The sequence below is a fragment of the Grus americana genome, chromosome 11 (assembly GCF_028858705.1).
Source record: "Grus americana isolate bGruAme1 chromosome 11, bGruAme1.mat, whole genome shotgun sequence".
Taxonomy (NCBI): Eukaryota; Metazoa; Chordata; class Aves; order Gruiformes; family Gruidae; genus Grus; species Grus americana.
Window position 1 is genome coordinate 11,071,031 of NC_072862.1, and position 23,212 is coordinate 11,094,242.

Sequence of the window (23,212 nt, forward strand, 5' to 3'; positions counted from 1 at the left end):
GATGTGGTTGTTCCTGTTTTCACTAGTGCCCTGGTCTCACAGATACCTCTGGGCACCTGCAACGTGCAACACTTTGTGACAGACTGTACAAAAATATTTGAGAGCACTGTGAAAAATTCACCCAGAGACAAAAACCCTGGGCAGAGCCTCAGAAACTGTACTTGTCACTTAAATTCAGATGCCCAGCTCTACCACTACTTGGTGCTGCTCAGGTGGTGTTAAACAATCGGGGGGGGGGGGGGAAGGGGGGGGAAGCACTCCCCTTGCACCCTCCCATGGTCAAGGACTCAAGGGGAAAGCAGTTACCAAGCAGGGGGAGGACAGAGAGACTCAGCCCATTTTTCTGCAGCGTCAGTGTGCATCTGTGAGTCTGTGTCTACAGAGGACTTAAATTAACATTGTGCATCCAGTGTCTCATGCACTGCCAAGAATGATAAGAAGGTAATGCCAGTACAAAACACATCATGGACAAACTGAGAAGGAGCCTTTTCCGATTATATACAACTTCGACACGTGTGCCGGGGAGGAAGGACAGGGAAATCCCCTCTGCCTGCACTGACAATGCCCACTTCTCACGTTATCTCTTGTGCACAGACAGCAAAGGACAAACAAGCACTTCCTTTACCACTCCCCACACCTCCAATTATTGTATTCCCCAAACTGGATGCAGACCCAAGACTTTTGACAACTCAGGATTGCTAGCATCCAAATGATAACCGCCATCCTCCTCTTCGTGCTCAGCAAACAGGCCTGCAGGTCACCTATATAGGACAAGCTCCATATATAATAAGCTGCACATCTTTACACTCCCAAGCCATTACCAGTCACAAATTTAAAGCATATTTTTCTCCTGCATCTCACACTGCCATAGGCCAGAGCTGGTGGTGAACTGAAAATAGCAGCTCTGCCATGCAGCCCTCCTTGGCATCCTCTCCATCAACCTCATCTGGGACAGAGCCAGCAAATTCTGTAAATTCATACTTACGCTGCCTTTTGTATCAGTAGCAAACCTCTCTGCCAGTGGAGCAGTATAAAAAGCTTTAGCAGGCTTATGGATCCTATTCATTCATCTTTTCCCCTGTAAATTTCAGAATAGCCAAAAATCTATGAGACATCTAATGTAAACATGAAGCGCTTCAGTTACCATACTGAAAGCATCCTGTCTCATCAGCTGGTGCCACCCAAATACACATGCAGTCCAACCGAGTCTGAGCAAGCACTGCCCGTTCTTTCCAGCATACCCATAAACCTCATGTCAAGGGCAGATCCTCACAGGAGGGCAAACACCTTTAGTGCAAACAGAATCAGATCAAGGATTTTCGCTTTTAAAACAGCTAGCTACAAAAAAAAAAAAAAAAAAGGGATCAAATTCCCAGAATTTCAGACATGCTGTTCTACAAGGACACCAACACAGAAGCAGAGCTGACAAATCCTTAAGTCCATTAGTTCCAACTTATTCTGAAACACACAGATTCCTAAAAGTACCTGAATTGTGCCGCAATCTACCAATATAAATGCTTAGCTCTACTCTGAAAACAAGCTGGTTTCACTAAGCAGCAAGGAAACAACTGTGCCAGTTTTAAAAAATGAAATATTGACATAAGTATTTACTATTATCATTAGTACCATATATCATCTGCTAGCTGACTGACAAAGCCAGACAGCAATCCATCCATCCATCAGGGCCTGGGAGAACTCCGTCCTAGTCTACAACAGAAAGGATCAAAATAACAGGCAACACAAGTATTCATTACTAGCTATGTATGCATACTGTGATAGCCAAATTGTTGACAAATATAGTGCAATGGTTAAAGATTTATCTGTCTTAGAGTTTTCTCAAGACTCTCTCCTGTTTTATACATAAGCAACTATGTGCAAAAAGAAATGCCTGTATGTATACGTTTAGTTCAGAGTTCATCTTGCTCTCTGGGATCTGGAGAACCATGATAAAGCACCGACGAGTTCTCAGAACAGCAGCATTTTAAAATTGTTAAGTGTGTAAAAATGCAGCAACTCAGCGAGACCTGATCCTGCTCACCATGCTGCACAAGACCTGGAGTCAGGGATCAGGAAAAGGCGAGACTGCTGCTTTTAGGACACAGGTAATTTCAAAAAGCTTTTGGTATCCATGGGCCTATGCCATCAGTCAAGTTGTTCCATACAAGATGTGAAATCACATGAACAATTCCCATTATTCTTAAAGTACTTTATGGAAGTACTAAAAACTACCTCAACACACATCTATGAATACACCTACCTAGCAAAAGTCAGGGTGATAAATCAGTTCAGTGAAGACTATTTAAGCCACGTTTAAAACTGAGGTACAAGCATGTTAAACTGATTTTGATTAAAATCACCTGGAAACTAAAAAAAAAATATCTTTCAATTAAATTTACTTAAACTAAGTTTAAGCTATTTTAAGGCAATTTTCATCATGTCCATCCATGGGATTCCATCATTTTATCTGACGAAGACAACATTAATTTCAGTAAAAGTCCTCTGCAAACTACACCCTAAGGGACTACAAATGATGACAGTGAGCATGAAAGAAATTAAACCATCAAGCAGAAAAATTACGAAATGCATAGTGAAGTATTCTCAGCAACTGACCCAAGACTGCAGAGATTACTCAGGAAAAGAAAAAGAATGACCTCAAAACTTTGCTGCTGCTTTGGCAGTCAAGAAGTTATGTAAAACTTCTTTGTTTTGCACCCCCCCAAAAAAAAAATCTCCTGTGTTTTTCTTTTGGATCTCTAAGGATTTCAGGTATTATGCTGAGAAATAGAAGAAAAATTTAATAAGATATAAAGGGTGGGCAGATAAGACTTTGCTTCCAGAATACCTTCTACTGGACAATTCAACTGCATTCTTTACAGTCCAATACACTCCAGAGATGGAGACGTCAGACAAGGGTTTGTTTGGATTTTCTTAAAACATCAAATTTGCATCACAGAACCTTACTGCAAAGTTTAATTTGTATTGATTTGAAATTGGTTGAAGAGTCATACACAAGGATAATTCCATAAACAAATACATGCCAAATTAGAAAGGGGAAGCAAATTACAGAGTAGCAGTGATCCATGGTGACCAAATTATTGAGGTATGTTGACAGGGAGATGTGGCAGGCAGACACCAGGAAGCCTTGCCTGCACCCCACGCTGATGAGAAGGGACCTAGCTGCACTTGCGTAGTCTGCACGCAGAGTCTGCTGAGCAGGACGGCAATACAGATTTTATTGTAAAGGAATAACAACCTCAACCTAAAGGGAAAAGGACTATCCCAACCAAGAACTTCATATCAAAGTCCTCATAACTTTAAGGGCCAGAAACAAAGGATGTCTTCAAGAAAACTTCATAAAACAATACTTTCAAAGTCCAGCAACCTATATCGAACAGTAATGCCTTAAAAATGTTATTCATCAAAATAAAACTTAAAGAATAATGGTAATCGTAGAGAAATTCAGAAAAACCCCATAGACTCAGAAAGAATAGTTCTTGGCCCCTTTCTATGCTAAAAATATTGTTTTACATTGCCTCTATCTCACAGTATAACAAGTCACTGAAGATGACAAATTCTTCTGAAGGCACTTAAAATTATATTTTCACAAATGAAAGGAAGGTGACCCCCTGAAAACACTTTTATTTTTGCAAATATTGTTTTCTATTATTTCCTGAAAGATACACAGCAATACAAGAGAAAAAATATGATTGATTATACATGAGACCCCACAGAAACGATGATACAAAAATTACCAAAATAAATGAAACAGGAAAGAGTTCTACAGTTCTACAAACTTTTGATTTGGGACAGTTGCAGGGGAAAAAACAGTCTACAGCAAGAGGAACAACACATCCTAATTGCTGTCCTGGTTCTATACTCCAAGATAGTTGCTCTCTTTTCCCACGGGTTCAAGGAGAAACAGTCAAATGTCTGTATGTCACAAAAAAAAAAAAAAAAGAAAATGCAAACAAAAAGGTTCAGAACTGATATTTTGAGATTAAGGGCTTGACAGCTAACCTCCAGTGAATCCAGCTGTGGCAGTTGATGTTACTGCTGCGACTGTCCCCTCTAAGCCTTTGCCAAAACAGCTGGCAGGAAGGAAACGTTGCCATGTCTCATCAAGTGCAGTTGATGCCAAGAAGACTGGACTAAAAGCAGAAGCAGGTAAAATGCATATTCCCTTTTAGATACTGTTATTGGGGCAATAAATTTCTGCAATGGGGCAGACAATTGGGAACAGCAATACTGGAAAGCACCGCTGCTCAGTCCGCCACATCTTGTCTATAGAAATCCTACATTTTCAGATTCTGTTTAAGAGGCCTCCCTACACCAGAAAATGGCTACAGTTAAAACAAGACTCAAGATTAATTTAAATAATGTAAATGACACTGGTTCAATCCTAGCAGAACCAAGTGTTTCTTTGTTCTAGATTTTGCTGCTTGCGAATGTAATAGTATTCACATGAATGGTTGTACCTGTGTAACTATCAAACTTTCCTAAGTAGATAAACCCCAAATTAAAAAGGCTGTCAGACAACACACACCCCACCTCCCCCAAAAAAGAAACCTCACCACCTCTAGACCTTGAAACTGTGTTTTGAAGGGATTTCAGAGAAAAGCCTATACCACATGCAAGGTCAGAGGGAAACAGCAATAAAGGGCAATAACTAGGATCAAATCCAAACCCAGAGAATTACAGTTCCCATGAGAATCCGGACAGTCCAGAGTCACGGGAAGTTGCTGAATATAGAAGGGGAATCAGCAGAATTTACTGGCACGGAGCAGCGTCCCGAAGTTGCAACCAGTGGAAGGCTAACCACAAACAAGTTGCCAGGAGTAGGATTGCAACCTCCAGTCCTACAATTGGAAAAAAGATTTCTCCGTAATCCCACTAAATACTCTCTGCCTCGCAGGTCTGGCTGTACGTCCTTTATACATCTATTTAAGGCCCCCACGTGATGAAGGCTGCCTGCCTGGCCACTCCCAGCCAGGGCAAACAACCCAGCTCCAGAGGAGACTCCAGCAGCGACTTCCAAGGCAGACATTGCATCAGCCAGGTGTGCAGGAAGCGATGGAGATAAAGCAGCTGTTGTCAAAGGGGCTCTCGGATGGAGGCCGCTTCAGGAATTCCATGGAAAGGACGACAGGAAGGAGAGAGATGCTCCGCACACAGAACAAGCTTCATCGGCTTCAGAAAGCCTTTGTGCTGGGGCTCCGGACCTGGCTTTTCTCCCAGAGATGATGCAACACTGAGGAACAAGGTCTGTGCCAGAGAAAACTATTCACAGGCTATGCAGATGGCAACATGGCCAAAGAATCTCGGATCAAAACACGCCGGAGCCCATCCAGGCCCGGCGAGCCTCCCCAGGCCTCTCTTCATGCCCCCCAGGATCCTCCATTTCACTTTGTCACCTCACTCCTAGTGTGGCCACGGCTTCAGGCGGAATGAAGGACCTTACAATAGCGAGAAAGAAGTAAAAAGGGGTTTTAAAGGGCTGCAAAAAAACCCCAGCTTGTCCTCTGATCTGTTGGAGGGAAGAGATGGGGGAAGAGACTGAGCTCAAAGCCTCAAATCTCCCAGCCGGGGATCCTCCCGTCGCCGCGGCTTTGCCAGCGCACGCCTGAGCTCCCCAAACACGTACAGCAGCTCTCCACTCGCCGGCAGCCTCGGCCCTGCTCTCACACACCAGGAAATCATGCAGGGACAGCCCAGGCAGCCATGGCAACATCACACTGTCGCAATTACGGAGCCGTGGCTCCCAAGCCAAGGTTCAGCCTTGCTTGCCATTATAGGGCTTGTTTTGACCCTTCCCCCCGTCTCAAACCATCGCCACCGAGTGCCTTCCCGGCTCTGGCCTGGCCTCTGTGGTTTGCAGCCGGCGAGTTTTGCAGCCTTGCACCTGGGCTCGAGATCATGCAAATACATTTTCCTCCGTGTTATAAGGAAGTTACTCCAAGCTTACGTAATGCTCATGTGTCACGTCCCAACAAACACCGGTTTGTCCGACGCACCTCGAGTGGGAAACCCAGCTATGAAAACACCTGCAACCCACACCGCACACAGCGAGACACTCAGATACATTTACTAATTGAGCTATGTAATCACTCAGAAGCATTAAAATCCAGTGAATTTTACACAGTTAATAAGGATTTCAGCAATCTTCCAGCGTTGTGGCAGGTTTCAAAGCTCAGCCTGCTGCACTGCCCCACCACATCCCCTTCTCGGGGACGTCTTTGTAGGGAACACCACCGACTGTGCCAGTGGCACTCTTGGTCATTTAAGATGGTTCTGGGACCCCTAGAAAATTCACACATTTCCTGCAGATCGACTTTTCCCAGCATAAAACCAGTTAGGGAACAGAGTCAGCACGACAGTGGCGGAGAGCAATCACAAAAGCCCAAAGGCAGATCAGCCAAAAAGTCTTATTTCCCCTTCTGGGGGGCTTCTACTCGCTTGCTGATGCTGAATTACGTTCAAGAGATGTTCTTTACAGTGGTTCACTTTTCTGGCTCCCTTGCACCTCATGTTATGTTGTATTTTGGCACTAGCAAGATACATGCTGATCCCAAAACGCAAGTACTACCGACATGGCAGCATAGCATGCCCCAGCTCTGCACATTGGATCCTCCGTGCACGATGGATGTCCACCCAATTACAACCTTACAGTAGTCAGATTTACAGAATAAGCCACCAGCAAACAACATCTTGGACCATCAAGCTTTAAGGAATATAAGTTTTGATAAGTTATCAAGTTTTTGGTAAAACAATATAATCAAAGACTTGCTCTCAAAACCACTGAGAAGGAGGGCTGACACTTATTCAGGAAGCTCCCAAATACCTGCTTCATAACTGCTGGCAAGAAATGCAAAGCTCAGCGGTACAGACAGCGCTGAGAGCCATGGTCACTTTTTTTGACTAGCCCATTTTTTGTTAACGAGATGAAAAGCAGATAATCCAGTTGAACATATTTTCAAAGTAAACGCAGATGACCAGAAATCAGCAGTCACAAACTTGCAAACAGTGACTGAATAAAGACAGAAGTCACTTAAACCAGATTTATTTCTGGTGACTTGCAAATAAATCAGTAATTTCTTCCTTTGAGAAAAGCTTCTCTATGAGCACACAACAGTGGAACCAAGCACCTTAACTGCATGTGCGTGGTAACGCAGGAGTACTGACATCAAACAGTTGGCCAAGAGTGCTCACACTAAAGCGATGCTGAGCAAGTGATTCTGTAACACATCAATAATGCAATGCTATCTGCTACCACAACTGCTGCGTTTTTTGAATGATGAATTATGAGCAGAGTAATATATTGAGGACGTTTTCATGATTATCACAAATGCAACTAAGCACAGGTATGTACAACCACACAATAAAACTAAGAGGTTGAAACATGAGAGTTGCTCACGCTGAAGAGGCTGCCAGGTTGTCTCCATCAGCCTCTTGATGCCGAGAGGGAAGGGAAGGGGGAGATTTCTTTACTTCTAAGCCCTCACAACCTCTTTTTTGTGTAGCACTTTCTGCCTGTCACTGCTGCAGGTTAAGACAGACTGGGCTGTCTGGACAAGGTGAGTAGCAGGGACCGCTGTAGTAGATCTCGAAGCTGAAGGCCTTCGCTTTATACTGTGTAGTGCCCCAACACATTCCTGCAGCTTGCTATCCCTTTAGCCCTTAAGCAAGAAAACTTGCAGTTGCCAGACAATCTCTTTCCCACCTCAGAAATAGCTCGATTTATGTGACAAATCGATAGGCTCAATGTTCAAAAAGCTACAGAGTTTTGAGCTGCTTCTTCCCTAGGACACATAAGTGGTTCCTTACTGCACAGCTGCAGAGATGAGAGCGATGGGGCTCCTCCCTGGCCGGACCCGGAGGAGGAGAGGAGAGGCAGGAATGCAGCCGTGCAGAAGAGGCGAGAGCAGCCCAGGTAGCTCCACGTCCTCCTCTGCACAGGTGAGGATGAGCGTGCACGCAGGCAGGGCCGACCAGAGCTCCACCTGCACAAAGCAGCAGATTTTGAGAGCTACCAGAAGGGAATTTAAGAGTTCTGCGTGTCTGCAAAGGCATCTGGAACAAGGTAATCTATGGAAATATAGAAACTCGGCAGCCATCGAGGGAGTGGTGGAACGGACAAATGCAAATAAAAAGTAGAAGCACAATCTGGAGCCATTACCAAACTGAGTCACTCAATTGCCCAGGTGAATTTACAAGGTGAAGGAGGAGCAGAATCGCTGAAGTACTCTCATTTGGATGGCACGAAAACCAGCAAACAATTGCCATTAGAATACTGCCTCTGAGCAATTATTTAGTATTGTTTCAAACACGAGTAAACTTTCCGACTAAGTCCAGTTAACTTGAGAGACAGAGAACATCCTACATTAATTTAAGAATGAAACCTACCAGGAGAGTTTGTGCTTACTTTGCCTCTCAGAGGAACTAAAATCATATTGCCATTGTGCAATTTTTTAAAACTGTTTCTAAAAAAGGATGAAAAAGATTTACAGACTTCTGCTGCGGTCAACTGGAATTCAGAAATGCTCATCTGAATACAGGGAGTGTACACAGTTACATCAGGGCTTCTCTGTAGAGGCTTTCAGAAAGCCTTAACCATATCTTAAACATCTGAAAAAACGCAGTATGGGAAAGAACTGAGTTCCAATGATGCAAGCCACAGAGCATTAAATTTCAGAGTTCCCTTCACATCTAATGTGTCTTATGCAAGGCAGTATTCTAGCACCAGGTTAACTATTTCTACTCTAAATTCAGCTTAAGTTCATGATCATGGTTGTGAGTGCAAGTGCACGTATCTGAACTTGCACCAACTGATTACGGTACGAAACCTTTAAAGATTCTTAAACTCCAGTGTCAGGAAGGGAGTATTATCATCATTAAAAAAAAAACCCAAACCCAAACAAACTCCATAAAAACCCACCACCACAATATATTTTCTCCAGAAAGAAATTAGTTGGGTCTACTTTAAAAAGCTAAGATGAATGTTTGCTCCTTTTCCCTTCCCTGTAAACTGTTCCAATGTTTAATTATTATCATTGCTAAGAAACTGTACTTCAAGATTGAATTTGTCTAACCTCAGCTGATATTGCTATGCCTTTGTCAGCAAATCTCACAAGTCCTTTTAGAGAAAGATGAAGTCCTCTCTCAATTGTCTTTTCAATAAGCTGAGTAAGTTGAGCTCCTTTAAGCCTCACATCATGAGGCTTATTTTCCAGTCCCTGGATCATTTCTGCAGCTGTCCTTTGAATTCTCTCCAACTACACTGGCATTCTTCTTGAAGCATGGAAACCAAAATTCAATTCCAGTATCAGTCTCAATGTTGCTGTGTTTATAAGATTACTTATTTTTGCTCACATTCCTTTCCCCCAGTTCTTTTTTCTTTTTCTTTTTTCTCCTCAATATGCCCCACAATCACACTAATCCTTTTAAATAAAATACTGGCTCAAGTACCATGTAGAGGCAACTAGCTGTAAAGACCTTACAGCCCTTTGAGCTACGGCTTTCCAAAATAGTGTTTCACAACATATAGGTGGGTTTGCAGTTTTGCTAACAAATGCATCACCTCGCAACTGGATGGTTTCATATCTTTTGTGAAACGTGGCAAAACAATTCAGAGCCCCCTAAGCATACTTTATTATCCCACTAGTGTGTCTCTGACAGAAGCTTTATTAAATATTTTATGCTATCCAGATAAAAAGATTCTGAAGAAGAGTAAATTAAAAGCTGATTTCATCTCACAACCTTCTAAAAAGCTAGGTGTGTCCTTTCCAAGTTACAATCCCAGGCATTTTAGATCTCCACTGTTAACGCAATTTCTCCAGCCCAATCATTTCTAGTGTCAGAGTCCCCTGTCTCCTTCCTCCTAACTCTTGCCCTCCCCACCCAAAACAGACATGTCCCACACTCCTCCGACACCCAGTCCAACTTCCATAGAACCACAAAATAATCCAGGTTGGAAGGGACTACGGGAGGTTAACTGACTGAAACCCCCTCCTCTCCCTAAAGCAGGGCCAACTTGGATCAGGTTGCTCATGGCATTGCTCATTTCTTCTCCAGGGCCACTAAGTGTTTGCGTAACTATGCATTTTAAGGCCAAAAATAACCTTCTGATGATCTGACTTTCCACCTAACAAAGCCTGGAAAATCTCACCTAGTCATTTCTACACTTGGCACCGCAACTTACAAACGAGCTAGACCGTGTTTGTCAAGCACGGCCTAAAAAACAGCATATGGATTTACCACAATTCTTTGGGGAAAATCTGAAATCTTGCAGCAGACAGCAGCCTAGGGGTCCCCGGGCAGCATCAACCCAAGCTATTAAGTCTTCACAGTAAGCACAGTACATTTGTAGTTCGTATGAAAAAAGTGTAAAACTTTTTTTTTTTAAACTAAAACTACATCAAACACTTTCTCAGAAGCCTTTGAAGAATGCTTCAAACTACCCAAGTGAAGCTGCAGCTCTAACTATCCCTCCAAAGACGACTGTTCTTCCACTCCATACATAAGTGACTTAAGAGGTCAGCTTCCCCACAGTTGCATGAAACATATATTAGTGGCAAATGTATTGATATAATTTTAAATATTACCTTCCATGTCCACAGTGGTAAGATTTATCCACACCTTCGTTTATCAATATGTTTATTTAACAACACGCTCACAGGATGTTTCCTTGACTACCCAGGTAAGGACATCCATCATCCCTTAACTAGCACAGAGTATCTCTCAACTCACACAGGCCAGTTCCTACAAACTTACCAGTTCTTGCTTTAGTCACTAACAAGAATCTCTCCCACCCCTCCAAAACACCCATAATTATATCAACAAAGGATTAATGTGGACATATATTATCCATACAAAAGCATGCGATAACACTCAAGTTATTCCCCTTTCCTTAAAGAATAGGTATGTGAAATCAAAGTGACTGAGAGCAGAGCTGTATTAAATGTAAGAGCATGAACTACTACACTGAAATTAGAGATGTTAGCCAAGATCCTGTGATCCTCTCACCTTACATTCTTCCCTAAGCATCAATTTTTGGCCCTGTCGGAGATGAATAAAACCTTCAGTCTGACTTGGGAGAGTCACTCTTGTTCTCACATTACGTTCTCTGCTCTCCTGTCTGGGATTATCAGTGCTGCATTCCCTGCCAACAGCAAGAAACCTCTTTAAAACTGGAAAAATTGTGGAACAGAATAAATAAAAAAAAAAAAATCCTATCGCATGAGTAAATGAGGCTTGACAGCATGATGGATGCTGCAGGTTCACAAGTATGAAGGCACTCCTAAGAAGATGGCTTGTGCCTGTTACAGCTTCACATAAGCATAAAAGACGCTGGTTTGCCGCATTCAGGAGGGAGATGCTCAACTACTTAGATTGGATGCATTTTATATAAGACTGAAGATGACTAAGTCACAGCTGGACAGATTATGTTCTAGAAGAAGGCTGCACGCTCCTCCCTGTACCTTCAACACCATCCTCATCTGCATCTTTTCTCCTTTCCCTTTCAAACACAAGATGCTGAATTCTCTCAAGGAAAAAAAATAGCCAGAGAATATTCAGGGCAATGTGCTTTAACCGAGAGGAATTTCACATGCACCAGTCATCGTAGGGCTAATTTGATTTTGTCATTATGGAAAAACTGAGAACTATCAAGACCTCAGCTGGGTAGCAGTTGGATAGGAGAATGATCTCAACACAGGAGGAAAACAGCACAGACAGGAATTATCTTCCTGAATAATGCAGATAGACTTTGTGTGCACTAAGCATCCAAACAGTTTGCCAAGATACTCTGAAGGCCCCTTCACATAGTTTATCAGTCCTGATGGCTACAAATGAGTAGCAGCATTGTTCTTAGCCCAAACTATCTTGCAGCATTACAATGCTTGTGAAAACAAGCAGGAAAAATACCCTGGTTCACACTACCACACTTCCCCATCAACAACTCATACAGGAGATTTTTTTCACCTGTATCCACTACACAGTGCAGTCCCCACCACACCTATTAATATCAGTATTAAAACCACTGATTGCTTTACTGAAAGGAACCAAAGGTATATACAGAAGCAACGCAGCAGTACAGAACATGGACATGTGGGCAAAGGCAAGGACTGGCATGGGTGAGACAGCTACCTAAAAAAAGTCCAAGATAAGCAATTTGCACCACTAGACTAGGAGTCAAAAAAAATCCATGTTTTACCTCCGCGTTGCCTATAAGATGTCCTATACAAGCCAACTGCTTTTTTGTAACTTAATTTTCCTATCAGTAAAATCAGAATACTACTTCTGAGATGTCACAAACAGTGTTTCAAGCCATGCACGTGAAAGTTAGAGCCAAATCAACAGATTTGGTTAAAACACGACTGGGGACAAACTGCCCTGGCAGAACTGCATCCTGAACTTTTGGGTGGAAAAAAACACCTGAAAAAAAATTAAATCACTGTGGCCATTTCACTTGTGTCATTCACGGTCGGTACAGGGTAAGCACCCATGCATGCATCCCGGGTGAGAAGCAGCAGCCTCCCAAAAAGCAGGGATGATCAGTTTAACTGGAGAGATTTTAACCTAAGCTAAATTACACCTTCTCAATACTAACAGAACTCCATAGCAAGTCCCATTGTTCAAGATGAATTTTTACATTTAAAACCCACATACCATTTCAGTAACAACCATCCTTCTTAATAACTTAGGTAATTTTGTTTTACAAAACGCTGAAAAGTTTCCATCATTTTTCAAATATGTGTCAAGGCCATGTATTTCCTCCCTCACAACCTTCTCTTCACGTAAAACTGAAAATATCAGAATTCCTTGCAAATGTTACCCCAACACAGTGACTCTCGTGGGAACAGCCTACTTCACTATTGCTCAGAAAAAGGAGTGATGCCTTAAACTCTGACACTGGAAGAGCAACAGAAAGCTACAAATTTTGCTTACAGGAACAGCCTGCTCCTAAATCACTGCCATCCTTCTCCGCTGTGTGATATGGTTTTTAAAAAACAGGACGAATTTTCAGTCAAAGGAATTTGCCGCAAGGATCCTGGTTATGTTTTCATGCAGTTCTGCAAAAATCAGAGAAGTTACATCAATGTTTGGTCGTGCCATTTCATTCTCCCTGCTCCTTCAAGGCTCTCCTCTCCACGTGCGATTCAATGCATCTCTGCTGACCAGTTTCAAGCTGACAGTCCCAAGCTGCGCCCAAGAAAGGCCTAACTAACGACTGCAGGTTTAGTCTCACTTTTAGAATATGCTAGTGCCTTATTCTTTATTAATTTATTACTTCTATCTGCATATGTAAGGCTTAGAAATACAGGATCAAGACACAGGAACTGTGACACACTAATTTCACTCCTACATTCTCTGGCAGCTTGTGGGGAAAGTCTTTTCCCAGTTTGTGAATTTTTCACCTTCTTACAAATTCTGTATCTGAATTCTTCCTAAAGGACACTCTGAACCCACAACGGCCAAAGAGAATCCACCAAACAGTGGACTTGTGCCGCCACATGCAAGCACTTCTGCGCTTGGCTTCTTTAATTTCTCCGACTAACCCACGCTGTGCTCCAAGAATTTCAGGAAAGGTAACGAGCACTGCTCTTCTAGCAGCACTAATGGTGATTTCCATAGGTGTGTAAAGGATGCCGTCAGCTTGGGACTTCGGCTTCCAAGTGCCTCCTACCTCAGGCAGAGCACCCAAGAACAGCCTCTCCAAACAGGACCGTCAGGGGCAGCATTAAACTATTTCCTTTATATATCTCACAAGTCATAGTTTTAACCTCTGCAGAAATCTTCCTACTGACAAGACACTTATCTAAAGAGACAGGTTTGGGATGGCATACCTCAAAATAGAGCATCTATCACTTAGTAAAACTTTCCACCTTCTGCCCGGCCACTGTCAGATAAAGGACACATCCCGACCCTGGGTACTTCTTGGGGGGCACTGGCAGGGAGCGGACGCAACCATTCAGATGAAGTAGGTAGGATCTCTACCTACATATGTAGGCTCACCCTACAGCTCACCTAGGTATTCAGCTACCACACTGCAAAGGCAGAACAACTGCTATCAGCTGCAAAGCATAAGACAGCAAATATAATCTGCTTAGTTCCCTTACTGCAAAGTGATTGATTTGGGGCTATTTGCAAAGGTTTCATTAAACAAAAGATTACCCTTGCAACAGATGAGATTTCGGAGACATACTGCTCACGGCCAACATAACTTTTTTGCACAGCAGTATGCATTTGGAGATGTCATGACATGCTAACATTTAAATAACTTTATTCAAACACCAATAGCCAAAATGCTGCCTCAAGTTTTACTAGACCAAATAGTCTCACTAGGTACGAAACTAAAAGCTTCAGCTCGCAGTGAGCAGACAGAGCAGCACACAGTGGGATTTGCAATACGCAGACAATTGCTCTACTTCAAATATATGCTGCTATAACCAAGTATTCCATATTAAAGAAATAGGATTCATATTTCTGCTGCAACTGGCCTTGGCTGAATTACATTTTTGCGTTGTTCCAGTTGCACTCATGTGTCTCTATATTTTCAGCAAAGTTATACGGAAGTCATGCCATGATTTTTTTACTACTACATTTTTTTATACTTTTGATTGACAATGTATCTTCAGTAATTCATAATTTTCTGCATGCCTCGATATCTCACAAGTCATAGTGACTGGCAAGTAAATGCAAAATAAAGACTTTCTAATTGCCACGTAAAAAAAAAAAAAGGATAGGGAACATTACGTGGTATATTTACTTACACAGATTTGTAATACTTGTATACTAATTAACATTTTGCCATCTTCCAAAATGAGACATCACTCCAGCTTTCTGCTGTATTTATTTTCTGCAGAAGTATACCTACAAGAATTTGCAATTTTTAAACAGTTAAGCACCGTACTTAGGCTGTAACACTACTCCACCATCACAGATCAAGCCTACTTTAAAGCTCATGTCTGACCAGCTTCCCAAGCCAACGAGAGCAGACGAAGGAAAGACTACACTGCCAATTTTCAAGTGGGGAACTAAAGGTTTGTCTAAAGAAAGCACTCCATGCACAGTGACCAAGGGCACAAACCGGCAGTATTTCACAGATTGCTCACCACGCAGTGGATGGTAGCTCACTTTCCTTTAAAAGGAGCGTGAAGTTACAGGGGACAGCCTGAGCTGGCCGCGCTGCGTGCTGCCACCGAAAGGCAGAGACCCTGCTCCCCTTCTCTGGTCCCCACCACATCCTCTGCACTTCCACCCATATGCTCTCCCCTATTTATTTTGTGAGGGTTCTGGATGCTTGTCAAATGTCTTGGTGAGCCAATTCAGTTCACTATCTTGGGGGGAAAAAAAAAAAATCCAGCAAAAGCCAAAACATAAAATAACCCCAACATAGCTTTCTGCTGGGTTAGCAAGCTGAAGGAGTTCAGAAAAGGGATCCAGCGAGAACCAGAGCTGGCAAACAGAAAAGGCAGAAGTCCCCTTGGGTGGGAGAGGAAGGGGGAGCAAAACTTCCCCCATTCAGCAGCAGGGCTGTTGGATGTACTCAGCTGTCTCGTGTAACTTCACCCGGAGTAACCTCACTCACAGGGTGCAGTTCTGCAATAGTTTCAAGCTGACTTCAGCTGGCACAGCTTCAGTGCAGCCTCCCCATCCCTTTCTGCACTGGTGCTAACCTGACCCCACAGCCGAGCAGTTCAGGCAGAAGCCAGCAGAAAACTCTTACTTCCAAAAATGAAATGCACTTGTTTTCGTCATGGTAGCCTTCCTGAATAGTTCACTATTGGGGCAGGCATGGGCCAGAACAGAGGCAAAAGTTATGGTGGGAAGGAGAGTGGACTGTGGGAGCAGCATGTCAGGTCAGCTTGAACTGCCATGGAACCGTATCACTAGTGTGCACCAAAATCCTACACAGTCATTCAAAGAATATACAGCGCATCACAAACACCCATTCCAGTTTTAACACACAAATTTCCATATACAAGCAAACCCTGAGGTGGATATTAGAAGAACTGCACAACAAAGTGAGTTTGTGGCAAGCTTAGAACCTGACTTTCACCCTACAAGTATCCTTGTTCCTTGTTAACCTCCAGGCCATCTTGAGCCCCAACATCCTTGAATTTCATGAAACTGCAAGAGAGCTTTCAGTCAGTCCCCTCTCCACTCAACCAGAGCCTACTTAACTTGATCAAGCAGTTGTCTTTTCTTCAAAGGTTCACTTTAGCTGTATTTATACAGGAAGCTTCCAGATCTTTGCTGTGGCAAAAGTTAATCTACAGCCACATTACTGAAAGCATTCTTGCAGCATGATTATAAGTTATTCCAACCTAATGCCACCAAAACACAGGAAATAATTTGGTTTACTGTCTTTAGTTAAAGGCCACATGAATGCAAAAGGCTCACATATTCTTCCAAGTATCTATAAATTGATATTGCAACTCAGGTTGAGACACGCTAACTATTTTAAGGGCTCCACGTTGAACCCCCAGGGCACTTTAGTTTCCTATATCACTGGTTCTCAAACTTTTCCCAGTGTATTCCTTCCTGCCTACAAGCAAGGATACATTCTCACCTCCTCACTCTCTCCCATAAAAACATTTGATAATTGCTCCTTGGGAGCAGCTTCCACACCGTCCTCCTGAAGGGATATCAGTCCTACAGAGCCACCGAGAGCATTGCTAGAAAGGTCTAATTTGGGCAGAGGCACAGCTAGGAAATAGGGCCACACTGAAAAATACTCCTCTACTCCCATTCTCTGCACTACCTGGAGCTGTGATGAGAAGTCTGAGCCTTCCTGGTCCCATCCTCCCACCAGCTATCACCTCTGCAGCTCCCATATTCTGCTGCCAGAAGCAGGCTGCATCTTTCCCTCTTCCAGTCTGAGCAACGCTGTCTTACATGGGCTTCCTTATCCAAGTATTTCCATGCACCACAATCCCCAGAAATCCTCCAGCCACTTATTTTCATAATTCAAAGTCTATGCAAAACCAAGAGACTGCATTATCTGACATCAACAAACTAAAACTCCAAGCTGCATCCTGACTTTTTTTTTCTCTTTAACTGAATCAGCAGCAGCAGGCATGTTCTGTTAAAAAGTTTGATGGTGAGGTCTCACACTCCTTCCCTATCAATGCCTTGCATTTCAAACTGCTCATTTCAAAGTCAAGAGGATTCTCTCAGTATCAGAACTTCAAACTGTTTTCTGGGCTGCTGGCACAGTCACTGAAAAAGTTTTGTCCTGTAAATCAACAAGGCTGCAGAAGAATGAGCTCCTGGTATGAGCTCTGTAAGGACAACAGGAATAAGCCTGAGTCACTAAATGAGCAGCTACCAAATCTAGACAATATCTTCTTGTCAATGTGTATGATTGCAATTGTAATCATGCTCTAAATATGAACACATCAAAAGCACTGTGACCTTTCTACTCTGAAATTACTTTGAAATATTTTCAGGCTTAAGCATTTTGGTTTTAAAACTAACTCACATTCATTCTCTCTCAAAAGGCTGTTTGTAAGTGGGAAAAAAACCAACTAAGCTCGTTTAGAATGGGGTGAATAAGCAAAAAAAAGTTTGTTGCCTTGAAAACTGCATAGATCTGACTGCTTGGGATACCTCCCCTTTGCTAAACTTAGCCCTTCCGTGACCCTCAGGGAGGAATGCAAGACCTGTCTACGTTATCAAGTTTATAAGGATTAAACTTTAGCATAAACAACAGATCACTTCTAAACTTCACTCTAAACGCCAAATTCCTGACTATTTCTCAATGCCACTCTTCTATGTTCCTCCCTCTTCATTCCCCCTTTTTTTCCTTCATGTTTGGTGAATGTGGGACTATTAGATTCCTGACCACAAAAGAAATTACTTCTCCTGCCCACTAAAAGCTTGCTGCTCAAACTGCTGACAAGTCCTCCCACATTTTTCCACCTTGAAGTCTGAGCACATCAGTACACTTTTCTGAGTATTTCCCATATTGCTCATTAAAATAACTGGGGTTTGTGTGTGTTTGGTAGGAGGAAAACAGAACTCACCAAGACAGCTTTTCTTTCTCAAATTTATTATTGAAAAATATAATTTGTTTGTTCTACTGTTTAAGCATTTAAATTAGATTTAAGGATCAGAAAGTTGCAGATTTACAATTTAAACAATATTGACGCTCCTATAGGGCTTGTGGCAACAAAATCTAGCGTTAGGGCTATTATTCACTGCAGATTTCTTCTTTTGGGCTACAGCTTTTCAAGTTCAGACCCATCAGTTGAAGTGAGGGAAAAATCCCTTTAGCTATTTTTGTTACAGGAAAATAATACTTCACCACTAGCTCGGGTGGGAGGGGAAGAGGGACAATGAACAAGAATCTCCTGATATGTCACGTAGATCATCCTCCAAGACAAAGAGCATCTTTACTAATTATAGAAAAAAAAAATTAAACTAGGAGCAGTTGAAGAACTGTTTCTCAGCGTGCTCAGTGGGCATTAGCTGTGACTTCAGCAGCTTAGCGAGTCCCACCCCTGCGTGAGCTCAGCGGGGAGGCCAGGAGCACTGCACATTCTCCCTGCTCAGCAGGGACGGGGGCCGCCGCTTGGCTGATTTGCTACAGGAATACTGGAAAATTGCCACCAAAATAGCAAATCCTATGAAAAAAACCCCAACAAAATCTAAATCCAACAAAACCCCAAGAAACCCCCAGCAACTTCAATAAGAAATTAAGAGAAAGGGGAAAAAACTCCCTCAGCTGCCGCAGTCCCAAGATGTTGAACTCTTGCTGCATGACAGTCTGGGGCTTTTTCCATGATCAAAATAAGCAAAAGCTTTAGGCTAAGACAGATTTATACAAAACTGTCTCTAACAATATAAGTGCAAACTTACTGTGCACTAACTCTTGCCACAAGTTGGTCATGGAAGCCAAAGACTGGCTACAGAATCTGTAACAGCTTTAACATTTTTTTCCTTAACTTGGAAGAGAAAAAACTAAATAGACAAGTAAAATGCAACAAAGTCTTTATTTAAAAATCAAATAGCAGCTTAAGTTTCATAGGGGCAACTGAGACTCAATATCTCGCATGCTATACATTCAAACACATTTAACAGTTTCAACTCAAGTACTCCTACTACATCTTGTATATATATTAAAAAAACTATGCCTATTGTAGCCTTTCTTATATACTGCACATAACACGAGATTTCACTGGCAAAATTTCAGTGTTACACACACAAGCAGCACCAGAGTAAGAACACAAATGTACATCTGTAACACAGTAATATTGCCATGAGAACAATGATTTTTGAAGTTTCAAACCTCTGAAGACTCATTATGTCTGTTTTACTATTGCCAGAATAGATAGAAACATTTTAAACTCATTGTGTCATTCAAAACAAGTTTGTAAAAGTCTGATCACCCAAAACAGCAGGAAGAATAGACAGGTCAGACTAATAAATTACATGGCTGTGACATTGCACATTTAGTTCTCCCTTGCATGCTTCGCACCTGGAAGTTTGAATTAAATTTTTTTTTTTTTTTTTTTTTACTTCAGGGAACACCTGGAAAATTTATATCAGCAGTTGTTAGATTCCCCCCACAGAAAAACAGCATAAACTTTTGCACATTCTGAGATGCCTGTTCCACGCCATCTCTTTCCTATGGGTTTTTTCAACTTTGACCTATTACTTTTCCAAGTAAGATCTGGTTGTCACTGTGTCCTCTTTCTAAAAAGGAATTTAAACATACATGGGATTTCACCGCCTCACCTTGGGGTGGTGAAACCGCAAGGCAACATTAGCTGAGGAATATTACTTTCAGGTCACTTGGGATATGACAGTAAAGCGAAAAGCCAGGGCCTTGTCAAAGTGGTGCCAGTTATTCAACAGGATGCGAGGCAGCAGATTAATTCCCCGTTATAACATACAGAGAGACTGTAAACAAAGACTAAGGGGCTATGAAGATCACTTGCTAGATTTTATTAAACCAAGGAGCTAGTTTTCATACTTGCTAAATCCCAAGTTCATTACTGCTGTCATGTTGTTCCGTGCTAGGCAGCGGATACCACATTCAGCCCCATTTTAAGTGGGTTAAAAGTTGCTCACTCCACCTTGTGAAACAATCTGGGTGCTACAGATCCTCAAATACAAGAGCTACTCGGCGTTTGGCATCTACCACATGATTGCTGCCAGTCAAGCGGATTTATGGGCATATTTTAATCTCTCTCACATTATTCTGGTCCTGGAATTTTTGCTTCAAGCTCATAGTAATTCTGAGTTTGGGAACTCAGGCCAGGGCAAGGGACTCCCCATTATAGGTGTTAGTTTACAAAGATGGCAGTTGTTTTCTAATGCTAATGTATTCCCATTTCCCATACCGTGTACCTCAACTAACAGTTTCATCTTTAACAAATGCACTGGAGTACGTCGATAGCTCCAAGTCAACAATACAATATCATGCAGACAGTGGCCAGTGCCAAACGGTTAGTTCAGCAGATAAAGCATTCATTCTTCCTTTAAAAAAAAAAAAAAAAGGAAGCTATTGCAGTCAAGTAGACAGAGTGTGGGGATAGAAGCTGGCAGATTCCACAATACATAGTCACATCAAAAATGGCCTCCTGCAAACTGTTCCTTCATCAAGCATTTGAGTCAACCGAACAAGAGGAATCTTCCCCATTATTCACAGGAGGTTTCACCTCCCTATTCCACAGCAGAGCAGCATTGTCTATACATTTTGACATACAACTGCCTAAGAAGCACAGAAGATAAATTTTACTCTGCAGCAGAGGGAAACTCCTCTCCCCCGTTTCTGTTTGCAGTCCCAAAGTTGAGCTGGGCCTTTATTTTGACTGTTCCCTGGTCTGTGAATGGAAAATCCCTTCTCAGCACTAGCAGGCTGGTGTCTGCTGCACACACCCACTGCACACAGCAGAAATTCCAGTCAATAAGGCAAGTGGGGCCCAGGCGATGGAAGGGGAGGAAGGAGACATACAAACAATAAGAAAAGCATCTGGCTCTGTTACTGGCTGGAAAGGAGACTGGAGTTCAAAAGAGACACGACTGCAGCCTTCAGTTAACAGGAAGATCATATCAATTCTCGCTGTCCTACTTTTCACACGGACCAAAATACCTGGAAAGGGTAACTCGGGGTTTCCAGGCCACACTTTAATGCAATTCCATTAACTCAAGAACAGTGATGAAACCCACCCTGTAGGTTTTTGTCTCACCGGACCAAAACACACCCCTGCTTCTGCTTTGGACCTGTGGAAATGGTCCGAAAAGTAAAGCTCTTTGCTGAATGTGAGCCAGCCATCTCTCCACCACCACACTAATGGAGGCTGCTCTGCTGTCCTTCCCTGGAGATAGCAGCCAAGTCTACTGAAGCTTCTCTCATAGCAACCAGAGCTCCAGAGCCAACAGCAGCTGCTGTCACTGCCTTCAACGCTTACCCACAGGATCCAGAGCAAAGCAACACCCTCCTCCCTGCATCTCCAGAGCAAAAAAAACCCAGAAGGCTGGGGACAAGATGACTTCCTGGGTCAACCACAAGAAGAAAAAAAATAAATATATTCTAGTATTTCCTATACAAGTTGAAAGGGGAATCTCCTATTTCTACTGAAGAAATAGGAAATTCCTCTCCCGGGTTTAGGTTCCGGCAGTAACACCCAGTCAGGGCAGGGGGGCAACCGTCTGAAATCCACGTTGTACCGGCACACTACTGGACACCGAACATCAAGTCCTTCGAGATCCAGCTGCATCCTTTGCACAAGGAGAGGCACTCGCTCCTTGCCCGGCCATACCTTCAGTGCTCCCATTACCTCATGGCCTGAGCCCGCAGCAGCCACCGCAGCCCTGCAGCACCCTGTGCTCTCCACACACCCGCAGACACCCCCACCCCGCCAGAAAAAGCCCACCCGGGGATCTTAGTTTCTGGCAGAGGAGCGTGGGGACAGGGCCGGGAAGCGGCTGTGACCCCCCCCACACGCTGCTACACCCATTTCCCCGCTTCCACAGGGCTACACGCGGCCTCGCACCTCGTCTCCTTCCCTCCCTCCGGGGACGGCGAGACGCTGCCCGCTGCCGCTTCCCCGCCCGACCCGGCGGTGAACTCCGGTCACCGGCACCCAAGGACGAGCCGCCGGGCGACAGTGACCTTGCCGGTGCCGTCGAAGAGAAGGCGACGGAGGTCGGAGCGGAGCCGGGCAGCCGGGAACCCACCCCGCGGCAGCCACGCGTGACGGACGAAGAAACCCAGGAGAATCCGCGCTGCAGCCCCCGGCGCCGGGCGGGCCGGGAGCGGGGGGTTACGGGGGAAGACGCCGCACGGGCCCCATGAGAAAGCAGAAAATGCAGGTCAAACACCGCCTCCCCTAAGGCCCGGAGGGGCCGGCGGCTCGGGGCAGGCGGCGGGGGCAGGCAGCGGTGGCCCGGAGGAGGCTGCCCCGAGACGGACAACGACCCCCGAGGCCCCCCGGGACAATAAGGGGAAAAATGGGGAGCAGAGGAGGCCAGCATACAGCGGAGCTTCCCCAGCGCTCGCCTCCACCGACAAAGCCCCGCGGCCAGGCCCGGCCCCAGCCCCGGCCCCGGCCCCGCACCGGCCTGCCACCACCGGCTCGAGCCCGGCCACCGCGGGCGGGTGCGCACCACCGGGACCGCCATGATGGCCCGCGCCGCCCGGCCGGGCCTCCCGGGCCGCTGCCCCACCGCCGCGGCGGGACCCTGACGCCCGGGCCCCCGAGGCAGGGCAGGGCGGAGCGCCGGGCCGCAGCCCGCGCCGGGAGCCCCCCGCGGCCGCCCTCCCGCCCGCTCGCCCCGCCACCAGACACGGCCGGTCCGCGCCCGCCCGCCCGCCCGCGCCTACCTGGCCGGCCCGTTCCCCGGGCCCCCGCGCGGCACTAGGCCCGGCTCAGCGCCACGGCGTCTCCTGGGCAGCCGGCGGGAGCAAGCCCTCGGCGGCGGCTACGGCGCCAGCCCCTCCCCCTGGCAGCAGTAGCGGCGGCTTCTCCCCAGGCCGGGCGGAAACGGCACTGGGCGCACGGGGATCCCCGGCGCCGGCGCCAGGGGCGCCCCAGACACGCCCACTCCCGCTCCCCGTTGGCTGCCACGGAGCTACACCCCGCCCCACCGGGACGCCCGCCGCCGCTAACGCCGCGCCCATCCACGTTTGCCATTGGTGGCCTTGCCGCCCGGCCACGCCCGCGCTCCCGTCTCATAGGGAACCGCGCGCCCGCCCCGCCGC

General features: G+C 44.8%; 1 protein-coding gene across 4 annotated transcripts in view; it reads right to left on the minus strand.

The window, feature by feature from the left end:
* SETD5 (SET domain containing 5) overlaps positions 1-23,012 on the minus strand; it is a 67,407-nt gene extending 44,395 nt beyond the window's left edge. For 2 of the 4 annotated variants that reach the window (XR_008578854.1, XR_008578855.1), the window contains exon 1: positions 22,835-23,012. The gene's annotated coding sequence lies outside the window, so the exon portion shown is untranslated. The remainder of the gene's footprint in view (positions 1-22,834) is intronic. The other 2 variants (XM_054838738.1, XM_054838739.1) reach the window with 2 other exon arrangements.
* Positions 23,013-23,212: the final 200 nt, after the last annotated feature.